This window comes from Marmota monax, unplaced genomic scaffold (genome assembly GCF_021218885.2).
Source record: "Marmota monax isolate L192 unplaced genomic scaffold, Marmota_monax_Labrador192_F-V1.1 WCK01_AAM20220418_F8-fsc00040, whole genome shotgun sequence".
NCBI lineage: Eukaryota > Metazoa > Chordata > Mammalia > Rodentia > Sciuridae > Marmota > Marmota monax.
In genome coordinates, this window is record NW_026692782.1 from 6,465,021 (window position 1) to 6,481,599 (window position 16,579).

General features: G+C 35.3%; 1 long non-coding RNA gene across 1 annotated transcript in view; it reads left to right on the forward strand.

Moving 5' to 3' along the window:
• The window catches only part of LOC124094836 (uncharacterized), a 229,713-nt gene extending 213,518 nt beyond the window's left edge, over positions 1–16,195 (forward strand). The window contains exon 4 of the long non-coding RNA XR_006852345.2: positions 15,658–16,195. This is a non-coding gene — a long non-coding RNA (uncharacterized LOC124094836). The remainder of the gene's footprint in view (positions 1–15,657) is intronic.
• The last annotated feature ends 384 nt before the right edge of the window (positions 16,196–16,579 follow it).

Here is a 16,579-nt window from a genome sequence, read left to right on the forward strand (position 1 = left end):
TAGGTTTAGGTATGCCTGGGTGGGTACAGCACAGTGTGCTTGGTAGTAGGGTGGGGTGCCTGTCAGTATCTGAGGGATGCATAGTCTGTGGACCCAGACAAGGAACTTGTTAGTGCTAAGGGTTACATGGGTGACTTTGGTGTGTAAGGGGGCTTCCCTGCTTAGAGAAGTTTTTTTCAGAGCCTTGTAAGGGTCAGCAAGACTTCCTTTTGGTCTTCAGGGCTGGGTCAGTGGAGCTACTGGGGCAGCTTCACAGGATCCCAGGTGGGCAGGGTCTCAAGATAGCTTCATGCAGCAAGAACCTGTGTGTGGGAGGGCAAAACATGGGCAGGGTTCTTTTTCCAGGACAATGCAATAATGGGTAGCCTGGCCTCTCCAAACTTGGCTTAGGGCCCAAGAAGTCTGAAGGGTTCCTAGCAGTAAATTTCTCAGGTGCCTGTGATATGAGTGGGGACTTCCAGGGGGCTCCTGCTTACCTTTTCCATGACAAGCTAAGTCCCTTTTGGTTCATGTTGACCTTGGGAACTAAACTGGTGGATACTGCATGTTTAGTTTTCTTTATGAGTTCATCACATCTCTCTGACTATCAATATTTCTGCCACATCTCTATTATGTTCTGATTCTCTGCTTCAAACTCTCCAGTGAAATAGCTGCTGTTTCCCCCAGATTTGATCCTTTGTTTCATGGAAGGAAATGTGGCTGATCCTTCTAGCCAGCCATCTTGCTTAAATCTCTGGGTTTTTTCTTACAAATGAGAAATGAGAAATTGAGTTTTGGAGTGGGTAAGTAATTTCTTTAGATTCACAGTTACTAAAAGAAAGGACCAAGGTCTCTATACTTGTCTATCTCCTTCTATTTTTATAGCTCCTCCTGATCTTAATTATAGTCCAGCCACCATATGCACAGAATGAGACAATACAATAAATAATTTGTCTAGTGAAACTAAAAATTAAAATTCAAACAAACTGAAGTGAGTCTTGTATCCATCAACATCTTCTACAGTTACAGGCTTTTAAGATCATTGGGGCATGCATAAAGGAATCCAGTCTCAATATTTGTAAATAATTTTAAAATTCTAATTATAATTCTTTAATATTTCTGTGCATCAGAAAGAATCATTGAATAGATTATAGTATTTCCCTTTGAGTATAAATTCTGAGAATTGGAAGACAACATGGGAAGAGTCTTGTTTTTCATCTCAGTATGCATTTTAAAATGTAAGTTGAGGGAAAGCAGCAGAACTGTTTTGAATTACTGAGTCCTGGGAGGTCAGTATTCCCAAGGTCTATTATTACTTATCATTAATTCATATTTTTGCTGGGGAAGGAAAGTTCTCATCAGGTTGGCTGAACACTATATGCTATTAATTCTTTTTCTCTTTTCATGGCTTGATTCTTCTCTGAGATGGTAACTTAGATCAGATGCAGGAAAGCAACCCTCTCTGGAAAAGGAAGAATGTTTTTTATATATTCTAACTTGGATAGTCTGAAGTCTTGTCATATCTAAAGCATTAAAATATTATGTGCTTGACCAACCAAGAATGACAACTGTTCAGCTACACAGAAAATCTGTGTGGAAAACCTCCTCCCTGTGGTTTTTATAAAGCACACACAATGTAGTCAATATGACTGCAGTTCGATATGGTATTTGTTTTATGTAATCAAATGAATAGCACATTTATCCAGACAGTGCTAATGAATAGTAAGATTATCAGCAAAGCAGAAGACTCTATGTGGAGAAAACACTTTTATATCTGTGCCATAATGTAATAATGTATGTGAAATTTCAATAATGGCTTTCTCTTGTTGGGAAAGGGTGGTCATTAATTGAGTAGGTTTCCCATCAGAAAGTGTAATCATCACTGTTTTCCAGTGGAGTTGATTTTATAAGAACACAAAATATAAATCTATATTACACTTAATGTCATTTTCAGCAATAATAGAGGTATTAATTCAAATTCCTTTTTTTTACTTCCTAGATCTTTATATTTACTATCCAGTTACTCTGTTTAACGTAGTATGTGGAGTCAGATGTAAGATAAGAATAATGCCCTGTTGGAATTTACAATCTATTAGGGAGACAAATATATCAATAGATAATTGAGAAGAAATAAATTAAGTTTAGTTTCCACCTCACCCTTATGCCTCAATCAACCCCATCATCTTATAAAAGCCACCAAAAACTTCCTAAAGTTAAATTCAGTAGTTTTTTTTTTTTTGTCTTGGTTGGCTTCTTGATGCATTTTATTGCAAGCCCTTCCCATTCTCTAGAATATCTCTTGGTTCTTGGTTTCTACAACATCACTTGGTTCTTTTTTCCCCCCTATCTCTATGGCTACTATTTTGTAAAGGACTCTCATCTATTTTTAGTGGCCTACAGACCTTACTTTCATTTTATACTACACATTCACTATTTTTTCAGTTATCATCTGTGGACTAGAGGCAACACATGAACAGAATTGTAAAGGAGGTATGGGAACAGCAGCCCCAGGGGATAAAGGAAACCAGAAAAGTCAGTCTGAAGACTAGAGCCAAAGCACTCTTAGGAAGAGAGGGTCTCATAAGGAACCTCAGTTTGTGATTCAGTTGACCTTGTCAATTTAAAGTCAAAGATTAGAAAGTTGCCTCCATGTTGCTCTCTCAGATATGCTTAGAAACTAGCATTTTGTCTGAAAGAAGCTAGCACTCTTTTCCTCAAAAACTTTCTTCTGTTTATTAATGTGCTCTAAAATTTAAGAAGACACATTTTCTCTCTCCTTTTCCTATCATGGACACAACAAAACTCTGTATTTGGAAAGGAGAGGCATTGAAACACATAATTTTCTCTTCAATTGAACCTTGTGCAAAAAATGTCATCCATGATTGCTGTGAAATCATTCACCATGATTGTAGTAAGCCACTACTGAAGTGGGAGGAGCAGAGAAATAGGCAACGCAGGTGCCTCTCAACCTGGGCCAAGTGTTTGGAGAAGGGGTGTGTGTGTGTGTGTGTGTGTGTGTGTGAGAGAGAGAGAGAGAGAGAGAGAGAGAGAGAGAGGAAATCACCAGTTGCAGGGCTTCTCAACTTTCCCAATTCTGGTTTCTCTAATGAGAGAAGAAAGGAGCAAACGTGAAAGCCGGGAGAACCCATAGCAACATGCGCTTCTCACATGCACAAGTGAAAGTGTAAAATTTCTTTGAAATATTTTGTATTATTTTGAGGAAAAAAAACCTCACTCTATTATAACCAAACTTATTCTCACGCAAAGAGAATACTTCATGTAGTTTGTCAGAAAGGTGCTATTGCATTAAATCTTACTAGTTCAAAAATTGGTGCTTCAGTGAGTAGAAGCCATCCCATCCATTAGGTTCAGAGTCATGGTAATTTTGAGAGCCCAGCTTCATGTGAACATAAGCCCACCAAAAGCTAAAGTGTTTTCAGTGCTTTTTAAGCTGTGGTGCACTTGGCAGAGATGTTTGGATGTTGCAGAGTCAGTAGGGTGCAATACTTTGGTCCCTTTTGGTGGCACTTTTGATAAGTATATCTTTTTGTATATGCCATTTGGCAGATTAAAAAGGACTTTAATTATAGACTTTTAATGCCCTAGGGAAATTTTATATTTGTTTACCCATACAAATATTTTTTCCAGTCCCTATTACGTGCCAGTACTGTCTTAACTTGGCAATACATTTCTATAGGGAAGAAAGATAACTGAAGACATTATCGGTTACTTTAATAGTAATTATATTAATCACATGTAATTTACAAGGAAAATGACTATAAGTTTGACAATGAATCTATTTTTCCAGAATCTACAGGGTCATGGTGTTATGTATATTGAAAGAATCCATTTATTCTTTGCATTCCTGAACTGAGATGTTTAGTTTTAGAATAATGTTTGATAAATAAGTCAATTTTGAAAGTCGCTGTTTATCATAAGGTACACAGTGGTTTTGTTTTTAATACCAACATTTATAGCCACAGGTCAGGATCAGACTATCACTGTTCCCTAGCCAAGAGCAAGTGATGGAGCATGTTTTCAAGATGAATTCCCCTTCCACTATGCATTTGAAGAAAGGGAAGAGGTATACTCTTTGCCTTGAGATATTCCTGGTGAATGATGAAGAATCCATCTGCTTGGAAATTCAGGGTCCCTCGATAAAGGTCACTACTCCTAAGGTTTGTCATTGTATTTGGACCAAACTGAGCACATCTATGCACATTTCTTAATCCAAGCCCCCCAAAATTTATGAGACATACTTTATATAAAATCTGTTGACCATTTTCCACAGACTTTCTCAGGGTCAGAGTTCTTGCTCTTTCATTTCACTGGGTACATGAATTTGGATGCTTGGAATAGTGGGCCTTCATTAAAAAAGGCAATTATAACTACATTACAGTGTTGTCCTAATGATGACATGTGAGTCTTACTATAAAGGAACTTAGCACACTGCACAACACATTGAATACATGTACTATTTTTATGATTATGGAATAAATTCATTTTTCTTATAATTAATTCTGAACAGATTTCCTTCCTGTTCATACAAACTGGATGTTACATTTCTTTATAATATTTTCCCACAAATTACTTCCCAAATCCCCCCTTACTCCACTATTGCATATGTACAAATATTTGGATAAGGGGCTCATATACCAGACCACAAGGAAGAGCTAAGAAACATGCTGTAAAGCCAAATATTGCACACAGCCTAATGCCAGGACCAGTTCTGGGATCTTTTCATTCAAGGAGTTTAAAAAGTGAATCTGGGTTGTTTATTTCTACACAACATTTGCTAGGCTATGAGGTAGGCACTTTGCATATATTTTCTCATTTAATTATCTAGTACATTTTATTATCCAAATTTTACAAATAAAAACAACAAAAAAATCTGAACCTCAGAGAGGTTAATGTCTTTATCAAGAACTTACATTAACCTGCTTTTGACCAAGTCTTAAATATAGTATTTTCCCATTAAAAACCCCAGGAAGATGTTGTGTCAAAACACAGCAGAGAAGTTGTTATTTTGACAGAATTCAGTCATTAATTTAATGAATTTTGTTTATCATGTTTTAAAATATTATCTTTTCGAGGACTAGTGAGAATCAAGGTAAAATAATAATGAAAAAAATGTACCCAGGAATTTTGATTTCCAGGAAGCCCTTTGATTTAAATGAGTTATAACTCAGAAAAACATGGTTTGTCAGACCGTGTCTAGGTGTCAGCCATTTAGAAGAAATTAGATTGCAATAGATGGATTCTGTTGAGAGCCGAGGTCAGTTTTTACTGGGTTGGTCATGTAGGCATGGCTCTTGCCCAGGTTGTCTTAAAGGATCTACTTGTTACTTTGCAAAAAATGTTTCCTATTTAATTAAAAAAATAGCACACATTTTTAAACTATAAAATACTGTTGACAATATTTCTGTACTGCAGAAAGTTTTATGAAGAAATATATAGAGGATTATTTTTACAGAGCTATAAGTATATAATACTGTATGTAATAATACTATGCAGAGATATTATAGTTTATTTTTCTGTGCCTATGTGATACTGTATGTAATAATACTATGCAGAGATATTATAGTTTATTTTTCTGTGCCTATGTGACTTTTTCAATGTCAAAGATTCTTTAATACAATGTGTTTTAGTTTATCTTAAAATATCATTTTTCTAATTACATAACTAATACACATTTATTAGAGATAATTTGGGAAAACCTAAAAAAAAATCAAAAATCACCAATGATCATAACTACTGCAAAATAATCACAGCTAACATCTTTCCTTACAAATTTTTCCATACATATATATTTCATGTGTAATAATAGCTATTATTTTAATGGAATTTGTCCTATGATCAAATGTTATTTTATTTATTTTTTATTCTAATTTGTTTCATATGACAGCAGAATGCAATATAACTCAAATTACACACATACAGCACAATTTTTCATATCTCTGGTTGTATATAAAGTATATTCTTCACACCATTTGTGTCTTCATACATGTATTTAGGGTAATGATATCCATCTCATTCCACCATCTTTTTTAACCCCCATACCCCCTTCTTTTCCCTTCTACCCCTTTGCCCTATCTAGAGTTCGTCTAATCCTCCCATCCTTCTCCTCCCTACTCCCCTATGAATCAGCCTCCTCATATCAGAGAAAACATTCAGCATTTGATTTTTTTTTTTTGATTGGCTAACTTCACTTAGCATTATATCTCCAACTCCATCCATTTACCTGAAAATGCCATGATTTTATTCTCTAATATTGCTGAGCAAAATTCCATTGTGTATATATACCACATTTTCTTTATCCATTCATTTACTGAGGGGCATCTAGATTGGTTCCACAGTTTAGCTATTGTGAATTGTGCTGCTATAAACATTGATGTGGCTTTCTCCCTTTAGTATGATGTTTGTAAGTCCTTTGAGTATCGACCGAGGAGTGGGATAGCTGGATCCAATGGTGGTTCCATTCCCAGCTTTCCAAGGAATCTCTGTACTGCTTTCCATATTAGCTGTACCAATTTGCAGTCCCACCAGCAATGGATGAGTGTCCTTTCCCCCCCACATCCTTGCCAACAATTATTGTTGTTTGTATTCTTAATAGCTGCTATTGTGACTGGAGTGAGATGAGTAGTTTTGATTTGCATTTCTCTAATTACTAAAGGTGTTGAACATTTTTTCACATATTTGTTAATTGATTGTATATCATCTTCTGAGAAGTGTCTCTTCAGGTCCTTGGGCCATTTATTGATTATTTTTTTTTTTTGGTGTTTAGCTTTTTGAGTTCTTTATATACCCCGGAGATTAGTGCTCTATCTGATGTGTGAGTGGTAAACATTTGCTCCCAAGATGTAGGCTCTCTATTCACCTCACTGATTGTTTCTTTTGCCTAGAAGAAGATTTTTAGTTTGAATCCATCCCATTTATTGATTCTTGACTTTAATTCTTGTGCTATAGGAGTCTTATTAAGGAAGTTGTGGAATAATCTGACATGATGGAGATTTGGGCCTCCTTTTTCTTCTATTAGATGCAGTGTCTCTGGTTTATTTCCTAGTTCTAGGACTCAGTGTCTCTGGTTTAATTCATAGGTCCTTGATCCACTTTGAGTTGAGTTTTGTGCATGGTGAGAGATAGAGGTTTAATTTCATTTTGTTGCGTATGAATTTCCAGTTTCCCTAGCACCATTTGTTGAAGAGGCTATATTTTCTCCAATGTATGTTTTTGGTGAATTTGTCTAATGTAAGATAACTGTAATTATATGAGTTAGTCTCTGTGTCCTCTATTCTGTACCATTGGACAATACCATCTGTTTTTGTTACTTTTGCTCTGTAGTATAGTTTAAGGTCTGGTATAGTGATGCCACCTGCTTCACTCTTCTTGCTAAGGATTGCTTTTAGCTATTCTGAATCTTTTATTTTGCCAGATCAATTTCATGATTGCCTATTCTATTTCTATGAGGAATGTCATTGGGATTTTGATTGGAATTGCATTGAGTCTGTATAGTGCTTTTGGTAGTATGGTCATTTTGACAATATTGATTCTGCCTATCCAAGAACAAGGTAGATCTTTCCATCTTCTAAGGTCTTTTTTTGATTTCTTTCTTTAGTGTTCTGTAGTTTTTATTATAGAGGTCTTTCACCTCTTTTGTTAGGTTGATTCCCAAGTATTTTATTTAATTTTTTTGAGACTATTGGAAATGGGGTAGTTTTCCTTTCAGAGGATTTGTCACTGATGTACGGAAATGCCTTTGATTTATGGGTGTTGATTTTGTATCCTGCTACTTTGCTGAATTCATTTACTAGTTCTAGAAGTTTTCTCTTGGAATTTTAGAATCATATTGTCGGCAAATAGTGCTAATTTGAGTTCTTCTTTTCCTATCTGTATCCCTTTAATTTCTTTCATGTAATTGCTCTGGCCAGTTTTTCAAGAACTATGTTAAATAGAAGTGAAGAAAGAGGGCATCCCTGTCTTGTTCCAATTTTTAGAGGAAATGCTTTTAATTTTTCCATATTTAGAATGATGTTGACCTGGGGCTTAGCATAGATAGCTTTTATGGTGTTGAGACATGTTCCTGTTATGCCTAGTTTTTCTAGTGTTTTGAACAAATGTTATTCAGAGCAACCTATAAAATGAACATTATTTTAATCCTTGTTCACTTTGAGAAAATTGAAGCATGTTAGGTTAAGAAACTTGCCCAAGATTAAACAGTGAATGATGGCAAAGGTGGGAATGACCCGAGGCAGTCTGCTCCATGGACTGTGCTCTTATTCTTGATGCCATATTGCTTCTTCTGTGCCACAAGAGATAATTTTGAGTAATTTAGAAGTATATGTTAATATTTAGCACCACTGTATATCATTTAATCTAAGACACTTTCTATTGTTAGCTGCAACATAATTTTATGGACCACTAAGGAAGAAAAATACTCTGCCACCTATAACCGTAAGATGTCATTGGTTATAACATACATCTTAATTTCAGAGACGGTAAGATTTGAAAAGATGTGTTTTTAAGTCCCAGTCACATTTACAATTGCCTCAAAAAATTAACAAATAAGCAAAACCTAGGAATAAGCCTATCTAAGGAAGTGATAGGTTTCTACAATAAAAGTTACAAAATTTAGAAAAAAGAAATTTAAGGTGGAAAGACATTTGTATTCATGGATTGGGAGAATTAATATTGTTAAAATGGCCACACTACTAACAGCAATCTACAGATTCAATGCAATCCTCACCAAAATATCAATGATATTCTTTATAGAACTAGAAAAACCAATCTTAAAATTCATACAGAAGTATAAAAGACCCTGAATTGCTGAAACAGTCTTGAGCAAAAGAACCATACTGTAGACATCACAATACCTGATTCAAAATATACTATAGGGCAATTGTATCAAAACAGCATGGTATGGGCACAAAAATATACACGTTAATAATGAAATAGAATAGGGGGACCAGAAATAAATCTACACTTGCATAACTACCTAATTTTCAACAAAGAAGCCAAAAACAGACTGGCGAAAAGATAGCTTCTCCAGCAAATAGAACTGCAAAAATTGGATTTCCACCTGCAGAATATAGAAACTACCTCCCTATCTCTCACCCTGTATGGAAATCAACTGAACAAATAACTTAATGTAGGATAAGATTGTTAATTATTTATAGTTTTGATCAAAGAACTACTGAATTTGAATTTCTCCTATGTGCCATATTTTAAAATATATTTCTACATATTATCACTGTTTCATAGAGCTGGCTACTGAGACTTCTTTATGAAATCTTATTTTCAAAGCATGTGATTCCAAAGGCCCTATTCTGTAGTTAAAAGTACCCAGTACACAATTTATGTGGTTACTAAAGGAAAACATGGTTATACCGTGATTCTTATGCTTGGAAAAATGGTCAAACCACCCTGGGCCAGATATAGGAGAAAGGCAGCATAAGACAATATGAGTCTTTAAGCATTAATTGCAAGGAAGAGGAGTACATTGCAAAAGTAAAAATGCAGAACAGTTCTCAGATCCTGGATAGTTTTCAGTTCTTTATTTTTTAATTTTATTTTTATTTTTTATTTATACAGGACAGTGGAATGCATGACAATTTTTATTACACATATAGAGCACAATTTTTCGTATCTCTGGTTGTATACACAGTATATTCACACCAATTTGTGTCTTCATACATATACTTTGGATAATAATGATCATCACATTCCACCATCATTAATAACCCCATGCCCCCTTCCTTCTCCTCCCACCCCTCTGCCCTATCCCACTATGAATCAGCCTCCTTATATCAAAGTAAACATTCAACATTTGGTTTTTTGGGATTGGCTAACTTCACTTAGCATAATCTTCTCTAACTCCATTCATTTATCTGCAAATGCCATGATTTTATTCTCTTTTATTGCTGAGTAATATTTCATTGTGTATATGCCACATTTTTTTAATCCATTCATTTATTGAAGGGCACCTAGGTTGGTTCCACAGATTACTATTGTGAATTGTGCTGCTATAGACATTGATGTGGTAGTTTTCAGTTATGTAAGCTATCATCTTGTTAGTTTTTCTTTAGTTTTTTGTCTTGATAGAGTGGATAATTTTTTCTTTAACACTAGGGAAGAAGCTGTTTGGGTTACTATTTAGACAAAGAGCAACAGATTTTAAGTAAATGGAGTAAAAGGAGAAAGACATCTATTTAATCACAGATGCATCTACCTAGATTATTTAGATAGAATTTTTCTCAAGATATTTAAATTTTTTTTTCTTTTAGAAAATTATATACAACTTTGTGATGTTTTGAGAATATGTGATGTTAAGAGGACATGCTGAGGTAATAAACATTAAAGAAAACTCAAACAGTGGCCTTATTGAAATTAAACAGTACGGCAAAAGTCAAACCAAATCTTAGCAACAGCAATCATTCATCTTCCTGAGGACGAATAGCCCGTGTTAGTCTTTGTTGCAAAATAAACTTGTTTACAACTAGCCTTCTCTGATTGTTATTTCTACCTTATTCTCTTCTTGCAGAAGCATCATACAGTTAGTCAGTCTGTGCTCGAGGGTTAGATGAACTGTGTAATCATCCTTGGCTCTTCTCTCTCACACTTCACATCCAACCCCCCAGGAAATCGTGTGAACATTATTCAAATCTGATCACTTCTCACTTCCACCATTGCTGCTCCTAGAGGACCACCATCTCCTGCTTAAGTTACACAGTAGGCTCTTTAAAAGTCTCCATTTCCAGCCTCTTCCCTATTGTCTAGTTTCAATACAGTGGTTGGAGTGGTCTTTGGAAAAGTAAGTCAAACCATATCACTTCTCTGCTTAAACTCTGCAGTTGGTTCTGTTTCACTCAATAAAAACCAAGGCTCTTTAATGGCACACAGAGTCCTTGCCTAGGAGATCTGATCTCAGTTCTTTCTCTGATCTCACCTGCTACTTCTCTTTTCCTCAGTCATTCTTTACCAGTCCTACTGGCCTTCCTTCTTCTTGAATATTCCAGATACCTTTATATCTCAACGACTTCTCTTGAGCTTTTTCTTTTTCCCTGAAAAGCTCTTTCCCCAGACTACCACTCACTCATTGGCCTTCTTTGAACATTTGTTCCAATCTTACCCTCAGTGAGGCTTTTCCTGATGCTCCAGCCTACCTTATTTCATATTGCAACCTGTTCCCCACTTTCCACCCCTGCATTTCCTGTATTCCCAATCTACTCTTCTTTCTCCCATATTTAATACCTATAATATACTATATACCATACTGCATATTGTTATTATACTTAATGTTACTGTTAATGTCTTCCCTGAACCACCACCACCACGATATAAAATTCATAAGGGCAGAGAGTTTGTTTTATTATTTGATATGTCCTGTGAACCTAGGTCTGTACTTGGCACATAATAAGTTTTTGATAAATGTTTATTGAATAGATGAATAAAAGTCAACTTGTTCTAAAAGTGAAATGAATATCTATGGCTTCCATCTAAAGTTATTTATCAAACATTTTAAATTAGATTTTTAAATAATAAAATACATGGCACACAATACATACATAAGAAGATACATAGTAAAATTAAGTCTTTTCTTTGTGGGCCATCCCTCAAGAGGAAGCGAATCACCAGTTCTTTTTAATTCTTCTTCTTTTCTAATTTATTCTATGTATTTAGAAGTATATAGACATATATATGCTTTTTGTATTAACATATCTGGTAACATTTAATTTGGCTTGCTCTTTATAATTAACTTGGTTGGTGATTATTTAAGTGCACAGATAAATTCTCAGCCTTTCAAAACAATTTCATAGTAGTCCATTTATTGATGTATAACTGTTGGACAGTTGGGCAGATTTGCATTTTGCTCTTATTTATAATGTTGCAATTACTGTCCTGTGCATGTGGATATCAGTATAGCTCAAGGACCAAGTCCTAGAGAAGGAGCTATTGGATCAAATAATGCATGTGTTTCATTTTGAAAGCTATTGCCAAGTTTTCTTCTAAGAAAATGTTAACAATGAGCACTTTCCTTAATGATGTTAAGGTAATTTGTATTTCCTTACTATTTGTATAACTATTACCCACACTGTGTGAGAATTTATATACTATTACCCACAAAATTTTTATCAAAAATTTTGATCTTTCATTGTTTATATTTTAAATGGATATAAGCCAATGATAAAAAGTAAAAACACTACAATGTACAGAAGGTATGAAGTGGAGAGTGAAAGCTCCCAAGTCTTTCAGGTCTCTCATTTACAACCTCCAGAGATAATCATGGGAATCTGCATCTTTTAGGAAATTTTCAATGTATATATAAGTATTAAATGCGTATATAGATAGTTATTTTATACACAAGTATAAACACATATAGTAATACTTTGCTACTTACTTTTTTTAAAAAAATGACAACGTGATAGATATCTTTCCAATCAATACATACAATGCTTTTTTTAAAAATTGTTTTTTATGTTCATACACCAGAATATTTGCCATAGTTTATTTAATCTATATTGTGTTGATAAAAGTTTAAAATGTTGTAAAGAATTTTGTTGAAAGAATGTTGAAATAAATGGCTTTGTGTACGATTCTCAATTGATCTATTATTGAATAGTGCTAATATATAAGAGAACTTGAAATAAAAAGATGTGCATCTAAAATTTTGAGTTTCTTTCAAGTTACCATCTGAAAGGTTGAATTCTATTCTTTAACCTAGATATTTTTATTTTCTACATACTGTTATCCTTTTACATTACTTGTTTTGCTTGTAGAATTGGTAATTGTTCAACTGATGTGGAATGGTGTGTGTTCTAAAGGGATGTGACACTTGGAACAGAAACAACCTTTCCATTGCCACTGGGAATCCTCCAAAATCCTGAGTCTTCCACAAAATTCCCTGGGTAGCAAACTCCATGTATTGCAGATCTTGGAGAGGCCTGCATTACAATTGGCTGCCTAGAAGGAAATGACAGCATAGCACTTGTGCTACTGAAGTTAACACAGAACTTTGTTACTTTAAAAATTTTGTAGTCAGAGGTTACGTTCCTACTAAAATTATTTCCCATATGTATCATCACCTTCTTCATTGTGACTCAGAGTTGCTATTATAGCAAATAAATTGCCATCAATTTTGCATTATTGTCATCATCCTTAAGCATCTTTGCATGCTGCCTAAGCTCAGGAGACAGAACAATTTACATATATTTTCAATCTACTTTAAAAGAATATATACATGTAGTCCTGCAGCTCATTTATTCTATGGTCTTGATAGGAAAGCTGGGCAAATGTAATGCAGTAGTTTGCTTGTTGATTGCAAGTACTCAAAGAAATAAACCATAAAATAAATTACTATTTATACAGATGTAAAGGTTGACAGGCACAAAACGCAGCAAAGTTGTTGTTTTGTTTTCCTAGAGATGAGCAAACTGTTTATTGAGTGTCTGTGCCTGATCTATTTTATCTGTCGAATGACTTTTGTTTGTTTATTTTGGAAATTATTTCCTTCCATCATTTTATAGAAAAGAGCTATTTAAAACACCCCCCCTTTTTTTTAGCTTCTAGACTCATAGGTACTGCTCATGACAACTTAACAGGGCAGTTAGTTATTTCAATATTAGTACAAAGAATGAAGAGTAGAAGTAATTATAAAATACAATCACCTTGTTAGGCTAGAAATTGGGCAGCAGTACAAGAGAGCCAGCTTGAAGGAGTGTTTACCTGAGCTTCAGCTCAATAAGAAAAATCTGGCAATAATTAAAGTTCCAAGAAGGGCAGGAGTCGAGATCAAATGAGTTGAGGCAGGGGACCTATGGCATAAGTCTTAATTCAGTGGTTCCCAAATTTAAGTCATGGCAAAATTATAGAATGCTATTTGCTAAAAACTAGATTCCAAAATCTCACTTTGAGACTTAGTCACAATGGCCCAGGGCCTAGGAACCTGCATTTTAGTAAATACTGTTGTTGGACATCATCTAGCTATTGCAGATGGAGAGAATTCAACATGAAGGGGTGTTTCAGTCTAGTGGGTCAGAGACACAAGCAGAGCATCACTGGTAGACGGTTTTGTGTCCTCTCCATCTGGCTGAATCTGATGGAAGATTTGAATTATTTTTGCACAAGAATTTTAAGTCTCATGGAAAGAGATAGATGTGAATACTAGGATACCCCCACCCCCCACATCTTACACCAAACAAAAGTAAGATCAAATTAACAGTTTTATTTTAGTTGTGCTGCTTGCTTTTGACATTTGGCAGCTATTGTAATGTTCACTCTTACTCATTTTTTTTTTTCCATTTAAGCAGCTCTGTTGGCTTCAGGTCTGAATTCTTCCTGCCCAAACCTTTACCAAGCTGCTTTAATGTGTCTTCCTTATTTAGGTTTGCCAAATTGTCTTCTAGATGAAAGACCGTTTTCTCAGTAGGAATCGACAATGATTTTAAGCCAGATAAGCTAAAAGGACTATGAGTTGCCTTGATTTGTGCTTGACCTTAAACAAAGCTTCCAAACTCAAATGCCTTCAGAAGCTATGTGGGAAAGAAGGCATGTGGGAAATAAGGGTGTGAATCAGAAGGGAGTCATAGATACAGAAATGGGGACGTGCACAACCTACCTAAAAGCATTAAAAAATCAGAACTAAGCACCATGTTGTCAAAACAAGACAGGCTTCAGACTAAATTCTGCCTGCTGGCCATCTCTCTATGCTCTTGATTTAAAGTCTTGGTCACATTATAGCCCTTGTCTGAGTTGGTTATAATTTCATAATGATGCTACTCTAATGATAATAGAATGTTACATATACATTAGGACAAAATAGGACACATTCAGAAATTTTGGGATATATTGAGAAGAGCAAGAATGGGAGGAAGGGAAAGATGGGGTGGGGGAGAGAAAGAGAGAGAGAGGAAGAGAATTGACTCCTACATGACTTTAAATAAGTTAGTGTTTCTCTGAGTCTCTATTTCATGTGTCAAATGGGGATAAAATATCTGTCTCAGGCAATTTTCTTAAGGTTTCAATGAGAATATTTTCAATGCCACACATAAGCAATACTTGATATATGGTAGGCACTAAATAAATAAAATTCTTTAACTGATTTGATTTTATGTGACAGCATTTTTGGGAAGAGGGTGTAATTGTCCCACCACTAATATATGTACTTGGTGATGTGAAACGTGGTGAAATGTTTCCCTTCCCCTTGACAAGTCTGTAGATTTGCCCCTTGTCCAAGTCTAAACTGGAAATGTCAAATTGAGATTGCTCATGGCTGAGAATAAAAGTAGATTAACATTTTTACCTGCTAAATTAAAAGTCACACTCTTTCTGTCCTCCGATCCCCTTCTTGTTCTTTTCTTGCTAAATCCAGGGATGATGCTTACTTTTTTTTTCTGAATGAGAGTTCTATCCAGAGGTTGGAGCCAATAAATACTCTAGGTACCAGAATAGGGTGGGTGGAAGGAGTGAAATTTCTGTAAGAGACCAGAGGAGAAGACTTCAAGGAGGGCTTAGATGATACCTTAGACACTTTAATATTCCACAGAGAAGGGTCAGTATCAGATTCCTCTGAGAGAACGGAGTGCACTAGTGAAGCCGCGGAAGGCCCCTCCAGTCTCAGACCAGCTGCACAGGAGACCTAGGGCCAATCCCTTTTTTACTGATTCCACATTCCCTCTCTTTCAGACATGGACTTTGTGACAGAAGGAACACCAGCAGAAGGCAAAGAGAGCTATGGGGAACAGGTAGTTACTGACTTATGATAGGAATATCTGAATTTGATCTTTAAAGGAGATAATGCCTTTTTTTTAATTAAAAATTCCATCTCTCTCTATTTATCTTGTCAAGTAAAACTTATATAAATTTATGGTGTACAACATGATGTTTTGATATATTGTGGAATGGCTGAATCAAGCTATTTAATATATTTCTTGCCTCATGTACTTCTAATTTTTTTGTGTGTGGAGAGAACATGTAAAATTTTCTTTCTTAGTGATTTTCAATACACAATACATTGGTATTAATGGTAGTCATTATGTTGTATCCCTGATATACTCTTCCTGTCTAACTGAAATTTTACGAGTTTGACTAAGGCCGCTCACCTCCCCCACTTTGATCTCTGGCAACTCTCTGCTTACATCAGTTTAGCTTTTTTGCACTCCACATGTGAGATCATTTGATAGTTGTCTTTCCATTCCTGGCATATTTCACTTAACATAGTATCCTCTAGGCTTATCTAAGTTGTTTCAAATGACAGGCTTTTCTTCCTTTCCAACGCTGAACAGTATTCTGTTATGTATGTATATATACAACATTTTCTTTCTTACTTACTTTCTTTTTTTTTTAACATTTTCTTTCTTTATTCATTTATTGATGGATACTTACAATGGTTCCATGTCTTGGTTACCACCATGATTTGGATGTTGAATGTCCCCAAGGACCCATGTCTTAAAGGCTTGGTTCCCACGGTGGTGCTATCGAGACAGAGTGGAACCTCTAGGAAGTGGGGCCCTCTGGGAGATCCTTAGGTCACTGGGACAATGCCCTTGAAGTGAATCCTGGGATCCCTTTCTCTTCTGCTTTCTTTTCTAGCAATGAGGTGAATGGT